This window comes from Strongylocentrotus purpuratus, unplaced genomic scaffold (assembly GCF_000002235.5).
Source record: "Strongylocentrotus purpuratus isolate Spur 01 unplaced genomic scaffold, Spur_5.0 spur5_scaffold_10, whole genome shotgun sequence".
In the NCBI taxonomy this organism is placed as follows: domain Eukaryota; kingdom Metazoa; phylum Echinodermata; class Echinoidea; order Camarodonta; family Strongylocentrotidae; genus Strongylocentrotus; species Strongylocentrotus purpuratus.
The window spans coordinates 4,524,926-4,538,633 of record NW_022145595.1 but is presented as its reverse complement, the minus strand read 5'-3'; the positions used below and the strand labels follow the sequence as shown (position 1 = coordinate 4,538,633).

Below are 13,708 nucleotides of genomic sequence, written 5' to 3'. Positions count from 1 at the left end.
ATACACAACCTTTATTAAACATCTAATTCGAGACAGAAGGGCATTAACTCCCATACTAACTCAGAGTTAACACCCTTCTGGGTCTAAACAGATGAAATGTACACTTAAAGCACATCAAATTTGATGGGAATTTATAAATTGATTGAAAGTCGTCTGACCATCGTTAATCTTGAAGGATTTCCACCTAGGGCTAAATTGTGAGACAAGGAAACCATTCAGTGCAATGCCCGATTATATGACATCAACTATCACAATCAACCAATCACAGACAGGATATCAGGCTAACGCTCTATCAAAGCCTCTCTCTGATTGGCCATTTCCTGGCCTGACGTTACCCCGACCAATCATAGGACCTGGCATAAATCAAATTTAGTGAAACTCGTTAGTCATCTCATGCTGATCAACACCAATAGTTGTCGCATGGTATATCTTCTGCTGACAGCCAGAAAGGCGTTCACTCCTGTAATTTAATAATGAGCTAACACCTTTCTAACTCTCATCCAGCAGAATGGCAGGTTTGATGATCAAGGAGTTTATGAGTGAGTGTCTAGCTCTTTGAAGAGTAATCCATTTAGGGGTGTGAGACAGACTCGTTAATTATTTAAGACTATTTGGACGCATCTAATAGATTAAACAGCTGATTGTTTTCATCGCTTTGAGTGTAATCTGCAGAGACAAAGGAATCTTGTATCTCTCTATTACAGAGTGAATGGTGATTAGACTCTGAATGAAAGAAGAATTGATATAGCACTTGCAAAAATCCTCACAGCTGTCTTAGTTTTAAGTTAAAGTACATCCAAAGAGGCATATAGTTTCTGCACTTATTTACAATAGTGACTGATATTGCTGATTTGAAAAAAGATAACCAAATGTTTATGGAATTAAATATGGATGTGAGATAAAGCTCAGCAGAAAGATAGCAATATGAAAAGGAGAGTTCAATTCCGAAAATTTGAGAAATTAAATGTAGAATGGGGATAAGAAAAAAAGAAAGAAAGAAAAAGACAAGAAGGCTGCAAGAATGATATAGACGCAGAGCAATTTCAGGCCTACTACAAAATTATCAAAATAATTGTATTATTGGAAAAAAGTTTACAAAGAGAAAACATAGAAACTAATACATAAAGGATTTTAGGCAGTCCGAACAGATAGCAGTAACCTAGATAGCAGATTTAAAAAAAAATCAAAATCAAAATCAAATTCATGGGAGCAGGACGAGAGAAGGCAAAAGTAAACACTAGTCAAGTTCACTTGTACTATTATTTCTGTACACAAAATACAAGTGACAACAGAACACACATTCTAAGCACATTGTCGTGAAAGAGGGGGATGAAATTATGACTAACAAGGTTACCCTACAAAAAATACTCCAAATATAGCACTTCCAAGGGTTGCCCTAAATATGATTCATATCCCAACATTAATTTGAAATTCCCCTCAATAATTCTCTTCTTTATTTTCTATACCTCCCTTCATAAATGACAGATCCCTATTGGGATTGTAAGCAACTGTATGACACAGCACCTGGATTAAACTCACGAAAGACTGAGTGTACAAGTAAGAAAAGAATAACCAGTTCATCATTAATAATAATGATAATATCCTACAAAACGCTTTACCAGTTACAATGTATCTGACCCAAAGCCATACAATATCATTATTTACCCCTTGTAATACCATTTGACTTTGAAATACCGGTGATGCAACACATTTGTTCAGGCCTTTATTTTATCAAAGTTCAAAACATTGGGTTGGGGATGCGATGGAGTTAGTTTTAGGGTTAGAGATCTACAATGTAGGTAAAGGCCTAATTTTTATGTCCATGGATGAAGTTGGGTAAGTTTATTAGTAAGGGGTTTGGTACAAAATGTTTGTAACTGGAGCATTTTTTGGTAAGGATATGTTATGATCATGGACCATAAGACTAACAGAAACCAACTCAACAACTACTGTATCTCGTGACATTCACATGAAACACACGCTTCCTGTTTGAATGGATAATATACTGATCACAATTGTTTCATCTTCATTGAAACATACTATTGAGTAGTGTTCTATATTGTATTTCAAATTGTCTATGAAACAGAAATGCATGTATTCTTGTGGATAAAATCAAAGATAGGAAAGGAATTTCAAATCAGTTCACTACAACAGCTGCATTAAATTATGTAAATTGGACTCGGGTTCTCTTGGCGTCTGTATGATTAAGTTGTTTTGTATTAAGCCTGACTTCATATATTAGGCTAAATCACTCGTTCGAATTTGGGGAAGACAGTGGAAAAAGATGAACTAAAGAAAAGAGCACAGTTAAAGGTAAAGTCCACCCTGATATTAATTTTGTTTTAAACTTTTAATAGAAGCAGAAACATGAGAGAAACATGTCAGTGAAAGTTCGAGCTAAAAAAATATTTTTAAAAAAATAAGCAAGTTATGAATTTTTGAAGGAGCAATCAACCAAAAACCAATTGGCAACTCTGTCATGTATCTTACAAGGTCATCTCCCTCGGTAGGGGCATTTACACTGTGTTCCAAACACGCCAAAAAATGCCAAACCGGAGCCTGACCGCGATGTTACCAAGGGCAACGCTTTACCGGCAGACATGCCAAGCCCGAAACATTCCAAAACGAAGTGTGATCTTTTGGCGTGTTTTGGCGTGTTTTGGCATGTTTGGCAAGTATGAACGCTCGCAGTTGTAACATCGCGATGTTAGGTCACTTGACTTTAGGAGCGGAGCTAGCTGCCGTCCTTGAAGAAAATGATAGAACGATGTAAACAAAGAATAACATAAGAGAAGGTGATAGAAGGAAGAAACAAAAAATAACATAAGGAAACACAGAAAGAGGAAGTGATAGAATGATAAAAAAACAAAGAATAACATAAGAGAAGGTGATAGAAGGAAGAAACAAAAAATAACATAAGGAAACACCGAAAGAGGAAGTGATAGAATGATAACAAAAACAAAGAATAACATAAGAGAAGGTGATACAGAAGGAAGAAACAAAGAATAACATAAGGAAACACAGAAAGAGAAAGTGATAGAAGGAAGAAACAAAGAATAACATAAGGAAAGACAGAAAGAGAAAGTGATAGAATGATAAAAAAAAAAAGAATAACATAAGAGATGGTGATAGAAAGAATAAATAAAGAATAACATAAGGAAACACAGAAAGAGAAAGTGATAGAAGGAAGTGATAAAGAATAACATAAGAGAAGGTGCTAGAAGGAAAAACAAAGAATAACATAAGGAAAGACAGAAAGCATCGGAGTGCCGCGCATGCGCATTACCATCTAAAACACACCAAAACATCACTGAGCTTTTCAGTCGGTGATGTTTCCGCACAAGTGTAAACGGGTGTGCGAAACATCGCGACTTTTCAAAATGAGGTATTTGACAGTATAAATGTGCCTGGTTTCTGCTTCTATTAAAACCAACTTAATATCAGGGTGGACTTCCCCTTTAATGGTTGGAGAATAAAAAAGAATAAACTCAATAAAGAGTCTACAACGAGACTCACCACACTTCAAAGTAACGTCACCAATGAACTGGAAATGTGACAATTACTATCTAGCAAGCAATGCTAAATATAAACTGAAGTTCCTGTACCATGCATTGTTTGAGACTATCAGGGAATAGATTGAATTAAATGTTTTAAAGATTTTTATTTAAAGAGCACCACAAGCTTCTTCTAAGCAACGTTTAAAAAGTTCATCTTGAGTTTTATTGATGACTAAAAATAAAAGCCTAATAGAATTCAACATTTCAACCTATATGGAAGACTAAATATACTAATAATTTATTTAAAAGAAATTTAACAATACGGTATCCAATTGTTATTAAAGCAGCTAGCAATCATTGGATGAACTACATATTGATATTTGTGAGCATTGAGCAGTCTCATAATTCCTCTGTTAACAGCCAAAAGGGCATTAACTCATAGACTTTAACATAGAGTTAAAGCCCTTCTGGCTCTGAATAAACGATACTGTACATATGTATGTTCATATATCTGTGCACCAAAACAATTGCATGACAAACAAGTGTAGGATAACTTTTAGACTATTTTTGACTGTTTCTCAACTTTCTCTCAGAATCTTGTTTAATCATCGGAATTTACAATCCTCCTTTAACATACCACAATCAAATCACTAACAGCCTTTTCACACACAGCTAAAATTCATCGTATCTAGAGATGATTAGTATAAACGTGTTTAACTCAACAGTTTTAAACATGTTTATAGAAAATTTTCCCTGTGTGAACATCGAGGTGTTGTGGACGAGTGGATAAGTCGCCGGACTGTGGATCACAAGGTCCGTGGTTCAAGTCCCGCCACAGCACTAATGTCCTTTGGCAAGACATTGATCTACATTTGCCACTCTCCACTCAGGTGTTAAATGGGTACCCGGTAGGATGCGAAAGCTAATGTGGTTAGATAAGCAAGTGTGCGCATGTAAAAATGATGCCTGGCTGGAAAGCTCCCCAGGGAGTGGAGAATGTGCATACATTGTGTGCGGGTAAGCCTGAATCCAATGACAGGGGTAATAATATACTTATCTGTAAAGCGCTTTGTGAGGGCCTCCGGTCCTGAAAAGCGCTATATAAGAACGAGCTATTATTATTATTATCGTTTATGTGATGTTGGGATAGATACGAAGTTGCGATTCATACGCCCCTAAAAGCAGGCTTGACATTTTGTATGTGAAAGGTTATTCGTGTTTAAACGTGTTTCAGACGTGTTTAAACTGGATGGAGCGTGCGCTTTGATTGATATGACGACATTACCTTCAATGCGCAATGGCACTACTGCGCATTTTACGAGCAGTAGTTAATCACGAAACGATTAACTATCGCACCGAAATTTCTGTGTGTGAATGATGTCGTATGTTCAGGTGATTAGTTTATACTAATCATGTTTATAGAAGTTTAGCTGTGTGTGAAAAGGCTGTTACACGATGCATCAATAAATAACCGATGGTGCACTCCACATTATTTGCTATCTTTAGATGCCTCAATTCATGGTAACACCTCAAAATGGAATTGAGCTTCAATTTAATCAATCAAGCTGTCAAACGAAGTACCTCATGACTATTCAGAGTCAGACAATTGAACATAATGATAGATTTAACATAATCATCTTATGCATGAAACCTTTGTGTGTGGGAAAGTACTGACAACATATAAATGCATAGCCGCAAACCATGAGATGTTTTTGAAATGCATTCCAAATGAGAAACAAAAATTATTTCTTCATTTTTGATAAATATTTTGGGTGTAATTTTGGTACAAAATCTCCTGAAAAACAGATTTTTTTTTTTTTTAAATTCATCAAAGAGGAAATGATATCTTTGGGGGAATGAGTAGGCCAGTAACCTGGCATGAACCGAACTCCATCTATTAATTATTTCTTTCTTTCATTTTTGTTTGAAAGAAGAGAGTTTTAAAAAGGGGTGATAAAAGACTTGAGATGACAATGTGAGTGAGGATGGGCCCAAGCAATGCAAATAAAAATATCTTTGACAAGAAACTTGTCTCATGGAAGCTGATTCAGCAAGTTCTTTTGTGGTTTAACAAAAATAAACTTCAGTATACAGCAGAAAAGGTGGAAAAGAATTTATGTATAGTATACTAACAAGAGGTCTGTGGACATTACTCTATGTTCAGCTGAGTCGATGAAAGTAAGTGTCTCGCAATAAAGGGCCTACGGTGGTTTTCAAGAAGAAGAAAATGTGCAATTACTGCCACTGAGGAACTTTGGGGGCGCTGCCCCTAGGTCCCCTCCCTTTTGGAGGTACATACCCCAATTGGGCCATTTTAGATCTCCCTTGCCTAAGGATGATTCCTACCTACTTGGTGAAAATCTGGCAATGCATTGTCAAGATGAAGTTAAAAAGGTAACAAGTTTACAAAAGACAGACAAAAAGCTATTGCAATAGCTCACTTTCAAGAGCTAAAAATAGGCATGAAGAGATGCAGACTCCAGTCATATTTGACTCTTTAATGAAGTCTGCTGTGTGCCGTTTCACCCCATCATAAGAGTTATTAATCTATGTCGTTGATCCAAGGCCTGATTCGAGACAATACATAATTGACATGACAAGTTAATGTTGTACTTTCAACATTTTTACAGGCATGTTGTAATCCACAAAACAGGCTGTTGAGGTATTGTGTGCAAAATGAGCATTGTCATGTTGGCTATCCCAATTTTCTAACACTGCACAGAGTCACGTACTATGATCTATACAGAGCTGCTACATGTAGCTTACAACCTGTTAACATCGTTATGTTCCCTTGACTATCTTCAATATCATGTACAGTGAAACCTGTCTATAAAAACCACTCTATAGGGAAACATAAACAGTGGTCTTTATTGGCAGGTGGTCTCTAAGTACAGGTCCCATAGGCTTTAGTGCAATCTCCAATGAGAAACCACATTCAAGGGAAACAAGAAATGTGGTCTTAATAAACAGGTGGTCTTTATCAACAGGTGGTTGCTAAAGCAGGTTTGACTGTATCACCATTTGTGCTCATAATACAATACTGACTGAGGGTGTATTTTCAACATTTCTTGAGGTATGTTGTAATTTAGGCAACATGGTGTCAAGATGTTCTGTGCAAAACAAGCATTTTCATTTTGGCCTATCCTAATTTTGAAACACTGCACAGAGTTATATACCGCCAGTAGTCACCAGGTACAGTAGCGCTCACAAATGAAATTTATATTTTGACTGTTTTGCACCATTTAATGCTCTACCTGGGAGAGTGAACACCAGAACACAGTAATTCTGACTTCTTGTATCTACACCGATCCCCAGCAAACATCAATCGTCAACAGGCAGGCTGTATCCTCTATCGGTCCTGAAGCACGTACATCTGGCCCAGCCTGAGGGACCAACATACAATCGGGAGCTTATTAGATATTACCCTTAACCCACAACAGGTTCCTTGTTAACCCTTTCCTTGCCGCATACATAGGAGCGTGCTGCCATTATTTCAGTTAGTTATTCAATTAATTCAATAATGATAACAATAATATAATGCACTTCTATTGCGCTATCAATCTAGTAAACTTTTCTGAGGCACATTATGAAATTAAAGGGAAAGTCCACCCCAAAAATAAGTTTGTTTCGATAGAGGAATAATAATTAGAAAATCAGGTGAGTGAAAGTTTGAGCAAATTCTGAATGAAAATAAGAAAGTTATGAATTATTGAAGTTGTGATCAATCAAACACAAATTGGCAACTCTATGACGTTTCATGCGAGCTCAACTTCCATTTGCTCAGTACTAAAAAAATCTAAAATTTTCATTTTCCCTCAAGAAAAATTTCAACCATACATGCACCCTAAATATAATAATTGCAAATACGTTTCTATACTCCCCCTGCAAGGAACAAATATATATTCTGTCATCAATAACGAAGAAAACATGATTTTATGGAATATTATGCACAAAGCAAATGAAGGAGAGCTCGTATAATAAGTCACAGAGTTGCCAATTTGTATTTGATTGATCACAACTTCAATAATTCATAACTTTCTTATTTTCATTCAGAATTTGCTCAAACTTTCACTCACCTGATTTTCTTATTATTCTGCCTCTATCGAAACAAACTTATTTTGGGGGTGGACTTTCCCTTTAAGAAAGTTGGAAGAAAACTGGATAGAACGAAATGTGTTTGTAATAACATTCACGTATGATATACTTTCGTAAACAGAACTGTCTTTAGAGAATCAAGAGTTTCTAAGGAACATATTTGAGCTGGTAATTGATTTCATGAGGCAACAGCTGAGAAAGCAGGGTAGAATTCAAGGATTATGTAAGAGGACTGCCAGTAAAGAAGGAGGGGAGGAGGTTATTCATAAGTGCCATTTCCTTCTTGTACCATTGTACTATAAAAAGCACATCCTCAATTGAAGCTTAACACCTAAATTAGAAATGATAATTGCATGATTTCTTCCTTATCAAGAGCAGAATGAACTGCAGAGCTAATGTAAATTAGCCCCCCCCCCCCCCCCCCCGAAAAAAAGAAAAGAAAGAGATTTTTTTTTTTAAAGAAGAAAAAAACTATCAAAAAAAACAACACTAAATGTGGCAGTGACTTTACTAAACATCATTCGCCCAGTAGTATGAAATAGGCTTCATGTTTATCTTCAATGAGCTTTGTACATATTATTAAAGATTAGTCAAAGGAGCAAGAAATTTGTTCTTTTATTAATGATGTAACATTTATTACCGGTATGTAGATACATTTGTACATGACTAATCATATTATCAGCTACACTTTCCAAGTAGTAATGGTTTACTCAGCTCAGCAAGATGTCTTATCGTCGGGTTTGGATTGGAGGACCTACAATTCCACAACACTGCATTGCTAAAGTAGCTAAAGAACCAGAAGGGTATTAAACACTATCTTTGCTACTTGATACAGATTGAGATGTGGGAGGGGTGATAGGTAGAAGGGAGTAGGAATTGAATTGATGGGGTTTGTTTCAAGAGAGAGGCATTACTGACGAACAGCATGGTGTTTCACTTTACATTCAGAATAGTTGAGTAGACTTAAGCCTCGGTCACAAATGCCATTACAAACTGCTACGAACGCCGTACGAACGATTTCGGGAAGACAATGGAAAAACAGGAAGATTCGTACAAAATTATCGTTCGTACGAACCTTTGTGACCGTAGCTTAAACTACACACTGTACTAGAGATTTACCCTACAAGTAAGCAAACTCCCTATAACCATGAACTTGCCTGTACAAAGATTTCCTTGACCTGCTTTATCCTGTACAGCAGCTTTGAACTTTCAGCAAGCGACAGGCGAGAAGAAATTCAATCATTTTTATCATGCTATCATCATCTACAACTTTGAAATGTGGAATGAAGATAAATCCCTCAAGATACCATGGGAATGCAACATGATCAGAGGAAAAATCATCTTAATGACCTTAACCTCAAGGTGACAATTAGTTCCTGTACAATGCTGAGTTCAGATGGCAAAATTGCTGCAAGTTTTATAAGGAACTATAAGGAAAATGATATACATGTATTTTATAAAGTGTTTTAAAACTGTTTTGAATGCATTTTAATTTTATGTATTGTTTATGCATGTGCTACTATGTAATATTTGAGTTGAGAAATACAAAAATCTTGAAAAAGCAACAACAAATTGCTGCACACCGTTTGCTTAATTTATGAACTTTAAAAGGGCTCTTTATATTGTTACTGATATATAACTGGCAGACCATTTTAATTTTGTTATTCATTGAATCTACGATGCTTTCTGTGCAGGATATATTTTGAGAATAGAGTGTGTTATCGGGTGGAATTTCAAATTCGTAGACGAGATGTAAATGTAGATGAGTGATATCAAGCGCCAAAAGAAAGTATTGACATGAATCGTTCATGACATACAGTATCGGCAGATAAGTTTATGAATGAACTGCATTTATATGAAATACCACATCGAGAGAGAGAGAGAGAGAGAGAGAGAGAGAGAAGGAGAGCTACATGTAAGTGAAGAGGACATAATGAAGCACTAAAGTCTCAAGCACAGATGACTTAGATGCAAGCATAAAAATATAAGAAACCTAATAATTGGTACACAAGTTCAGTTTTAAAGTAAACCATATAATCAATAAAATTTACAAAATTTACAAGAAAATGTGGAGTTGTGAGGCATACTAAAAAGTGAAGAGCAGAGAGCCAACAAGAACTTGACCATATAAAGGCATATATCCATATCTCAAATAACCTGTCATCTTTGATGAAGATACATGTAATGATAGCATCTCGTTACTTCCTCCAAACCTTCCTTTCCTGACCCGGGGACAAGATAAACCATCAAAATCAGAGATCCTGTCCTGAAAAGTCAAGAACCCCTTCCTCAACATCACAACCCTCTAGACGTGTCAATTGGCTCTGGCCAGGTCTTGACAAATCAACACCAGGTTGGACCAGGTTTCACAAGGAACAAGTCCAAACTTTGAAGAAGATACCCTGTTCAAAAGGTTTCTCCAGTTCCACAACCATCCCTTGTTTACATTGTGGCATTTCCAGACTCAAAGTGAGACATAGCCTACAATCTATAATAGTAATACGCTAAGGCTCCGCGGGGGGGCATGACGTCTCCGCCGGCCTTTGTATTCTATTGTTTTTTAATGAGATCGCCGACCCAAGTTGGTGCGGCTATCTCCTCCTGAACCCTGCCCTCGGGGTACCGGTGACCGGTGCCGTCGTCCGCGGGAGAGTCTACTCTAGCGAATTGGCTATACTCCGCCCGAGGTCCTCCTCCGTGTCGACGTCCAGGGCGAAAACAGACGCGACATGCATAATGCAGGATATGCGTGACGACAGAGATACCTCATGGATATTCAACATAACATCCGTAGACACACGACCGATGACTATCCGTATAAAATTGTATACACAAAAATCGGTCGTAAAAAAAACTCGAACCATATTCCATACCTTACCTGGCTTACCATGTCGCACGCAAGTACGCCAAAACACGTACATTTTCGCAGTTGCGAGATCGAGACGGAGCGTAGGGCTCGAGTTTTTGGCGGTCGATTTTGTTTCGGTAGAAGCTGAATCCAGACCATGAACCACTAAACATCGCGAAACTGCAATCAATTTCCATCACGAATTCACGATTGCTGCAATATTATAAAGTTTCCATAAATAGAGGTATGAAATTAAAGCCTATTTTGTGATGTTCTCGCCATGTTTACGTAATTTTGATAATCATTTCTTCAAAGTAAAGAAAATCAGACAAAATCACCGTAACTGACACGCATTGCCACTGTGTAGTGTGTGAGATGAGCTGAGTTGCAGTTGAAAGTGTGTGAGTTGAATTCGAGTCGAAGAGATTTGACACTTTGAAATTGTTATCTGTTGGTTTGCATCATTATTGCCGCGATTTCAATATAGTTTCGTGAATAGATTTACGAAACCTGAGCTTAGAATTAGTAAAAGTATTACTAGACTCTAATGTCTACGTTTTTAAAAGACTGTTTGATTTTCCTGTGAAAATTTTACTTTGAAAAATGATTATCGAAATTCATGGTCAGAAATAATCACAATCTAGATCTAGGGTCTATTATGTTACAGTTCTTGCATCAAATCAATGCATGAAAACTTAGTTATTGAACTAGAAAAATGTTTTTTTTTTTTAAATAGGCAATTATGAAGTAGGAAGCCTGAAACCTAATAGCCTACTAAACAAATCTCAACAAAGTGTAGGCCTATCCTTATATGAATTAATGAAAAAGTAGCCCCAGAAAAAAGAGCCCCCGAAAATTTCCCGAAAATTTGAAATGGAGCCCCCGAAATGAAAAACTTAATTTTTTGGCTGGGCACCCCCTCTTGAATCCCGCGGATTTCCGCGGGTCCTGAGTTGAGTGTATATATAATATAGGCGTGGGGTCCACGGGTTTCAAGGGGCCATAAACCCCCAAAAGCTCAGGGGTTACGTTTTTCAAAGTTGGGGGGGGGGGGGAGAGATCAGATCGCAGCGAGTTGAGTGTATATATAATATAGGCGTGGGGTCCACGGGTTTCAAGGGGCCATAAACCCCCGAAAGCTCGGGGGTTTTAGGCGTTTAATTAGGGTCAGATGAGCATATTTTTAATACTTTATTTGTGACACTTGCGGGTCACTAATTGGCGTGGGGTCAATACGTAGAGTTGCGTAGTGTTGCGTACCAACTACGCTGGCCTACGTTACTATATGCTGAGGGACGGAAAGGGGTACGCAAGGTGAACGAAAACAATTCAACATGTTTAATTTTTTTTGCGTACTTTCGGCGTAGAAACTTGACGCAGAAATTACGCCTTTTTACGCAGAAAGTCCGCCTTTTTACGCAACAGTACGCTACCCTACGCCAGATCGACTAAGCAGTAAAAGCTTTCCACACAGTAAGCAACCATAAGCAAACCTGTACGCCATCCTACGCATAACCTATGCAGGGACTATTTTCCTATTAATACGCAGCCTAATTTCTGCGTAGTCGGTACGCCACACTACGGAACTCTACGCAGTTCCAGTGGCTTAAAGAATAACTACCGGTACAGTTGGATCGTTTTTTTTATTTTTATATAAGACCAAATTAAAAAAAAAACATGTTTAGCTTCCTGTTTTTTCAAAAAATGGGAAGGAGGAGGCCCTTTTTTTTTCTTTTTATTTTCTTTCAAAATGGCCGCTCCGTACATTTTTCCTGACATTCAGGCTATTTTTCAAGATGGCGGCCGACAATTTTTTTTTTCTTTTTTAAAATCAGAAATACATTTTAGCAGTGCTTTTCATGTTTTTTTTCTTTCAAAAAATAATAAATAAATAAAAAAAAATAAAAAAAAATAGGAGGCGGCCCCCAAAAAGGAAGCAGGCGGGGACGCTGTTTTTTTTTCTTTCAAAAAAAAAAAAAAAAATTTTCAAAAAATTTCAAAAAAAAAAATAGGAGGCGGCCCCCAAAAAGGAAGCGGGCGGGGACGCTTAACATGTATATTTCTTAATGGCCTGAATGGCAAATAAAGTTCTTGGTGGTTTTAATTTAGACAGTCTCTATATATCTATTTACACCCCCCGCCCCCCTCTAGGATCCCGCGGATTTCCGCGGGTCCTGCTAGTGCTATATAATGAGCTAAAAATACAACACACATGTATAGGCATTTCACCATTGGTGGAATGACTAGTCCTTGTATAATACAACTATGGGCAGCATAGAATCAAATATCCTTGAAACTTGATCACAAAACGACCTTACAAACAAATCAACAAAGGGCTATTACAATTGCCATGTGCATCATCTATTGATATGCTAGCATGACATATTACATTTACATGAATATGATTTTCTTTACGCAATACAATAGGGTAATTGCTCGTAATTTTATTTCTTAAAAGTCTCTATAATGTTTTTAAGTAAATGCATGTGGGTTAAAAAACAAACATGAATGAAAGACAGAATAAGATGTGCACAAATAAAAAAAGCTCTTGACACTATTACCATGCATAGCAGTCAAATAGGAAGGACTACATTAAAACAAAAATCAGAGATATAGTTTGCAGTTTAATTTCAACCTCGCAGCTCAGAACCGTTCCTCTCACACTCCACCCATGAAAATAGGGTCATGGTTTATCTCCATGGGTGGTGCCGCGTCTTTAATGAGTTAATCCCAGTCTCAACGCTGGTTACGTACTGCAGAATGCCTGCCAACCCGGCCTGAGATCATCCATTAATCTGCCCGTAAGCTCAACATTGAAATGAAAAGATTGTTTGGGAGATATCCTTGAGATTGGAACCTCACTTGTCAAAGTTAGGACAAAGAGACAGGACGCAGAAACACCCAAAACTGCTAATTTCGACATATCGGAACCATTTTTTTTCTCTTTAAAAAGAGCAAATGTGACCTACATATATATGATTATGATCGATATGATAAGAATCAAAGTAAATGTACTCACAATCTGTATAAACTGAATAATACATGTTTCCTACTTACTTTACCTGATGAAACATAACATTGATATTTAAAGATACTGTCTAAATGATATTGATGCAATTGATGGGGGTAGGACCACAGACATGGATGAATTGAAAGAGAGATTTAAAACAAGGGAACTATGAGAAATTTAAACATTAGGATGTGTAGTCATCTAATTTATGTGATAACTGTACAAGAACAACATCCATAAAAGGAGGATTGCTAATTA

General features: G+C 37.1%; 1 protein-coding gene across 1 annotated transcript in view; it reads right to left on the bottom strand.

Annotated features, from left to right (window-relative positions):
• Positions 1-13,708, bottom strand: part of LOC591393 — a 73,502-nt gene that overhangs the window by 45,816 nt on the left and 13,978 nt on the right. The window lies entirely within an intron of this gene.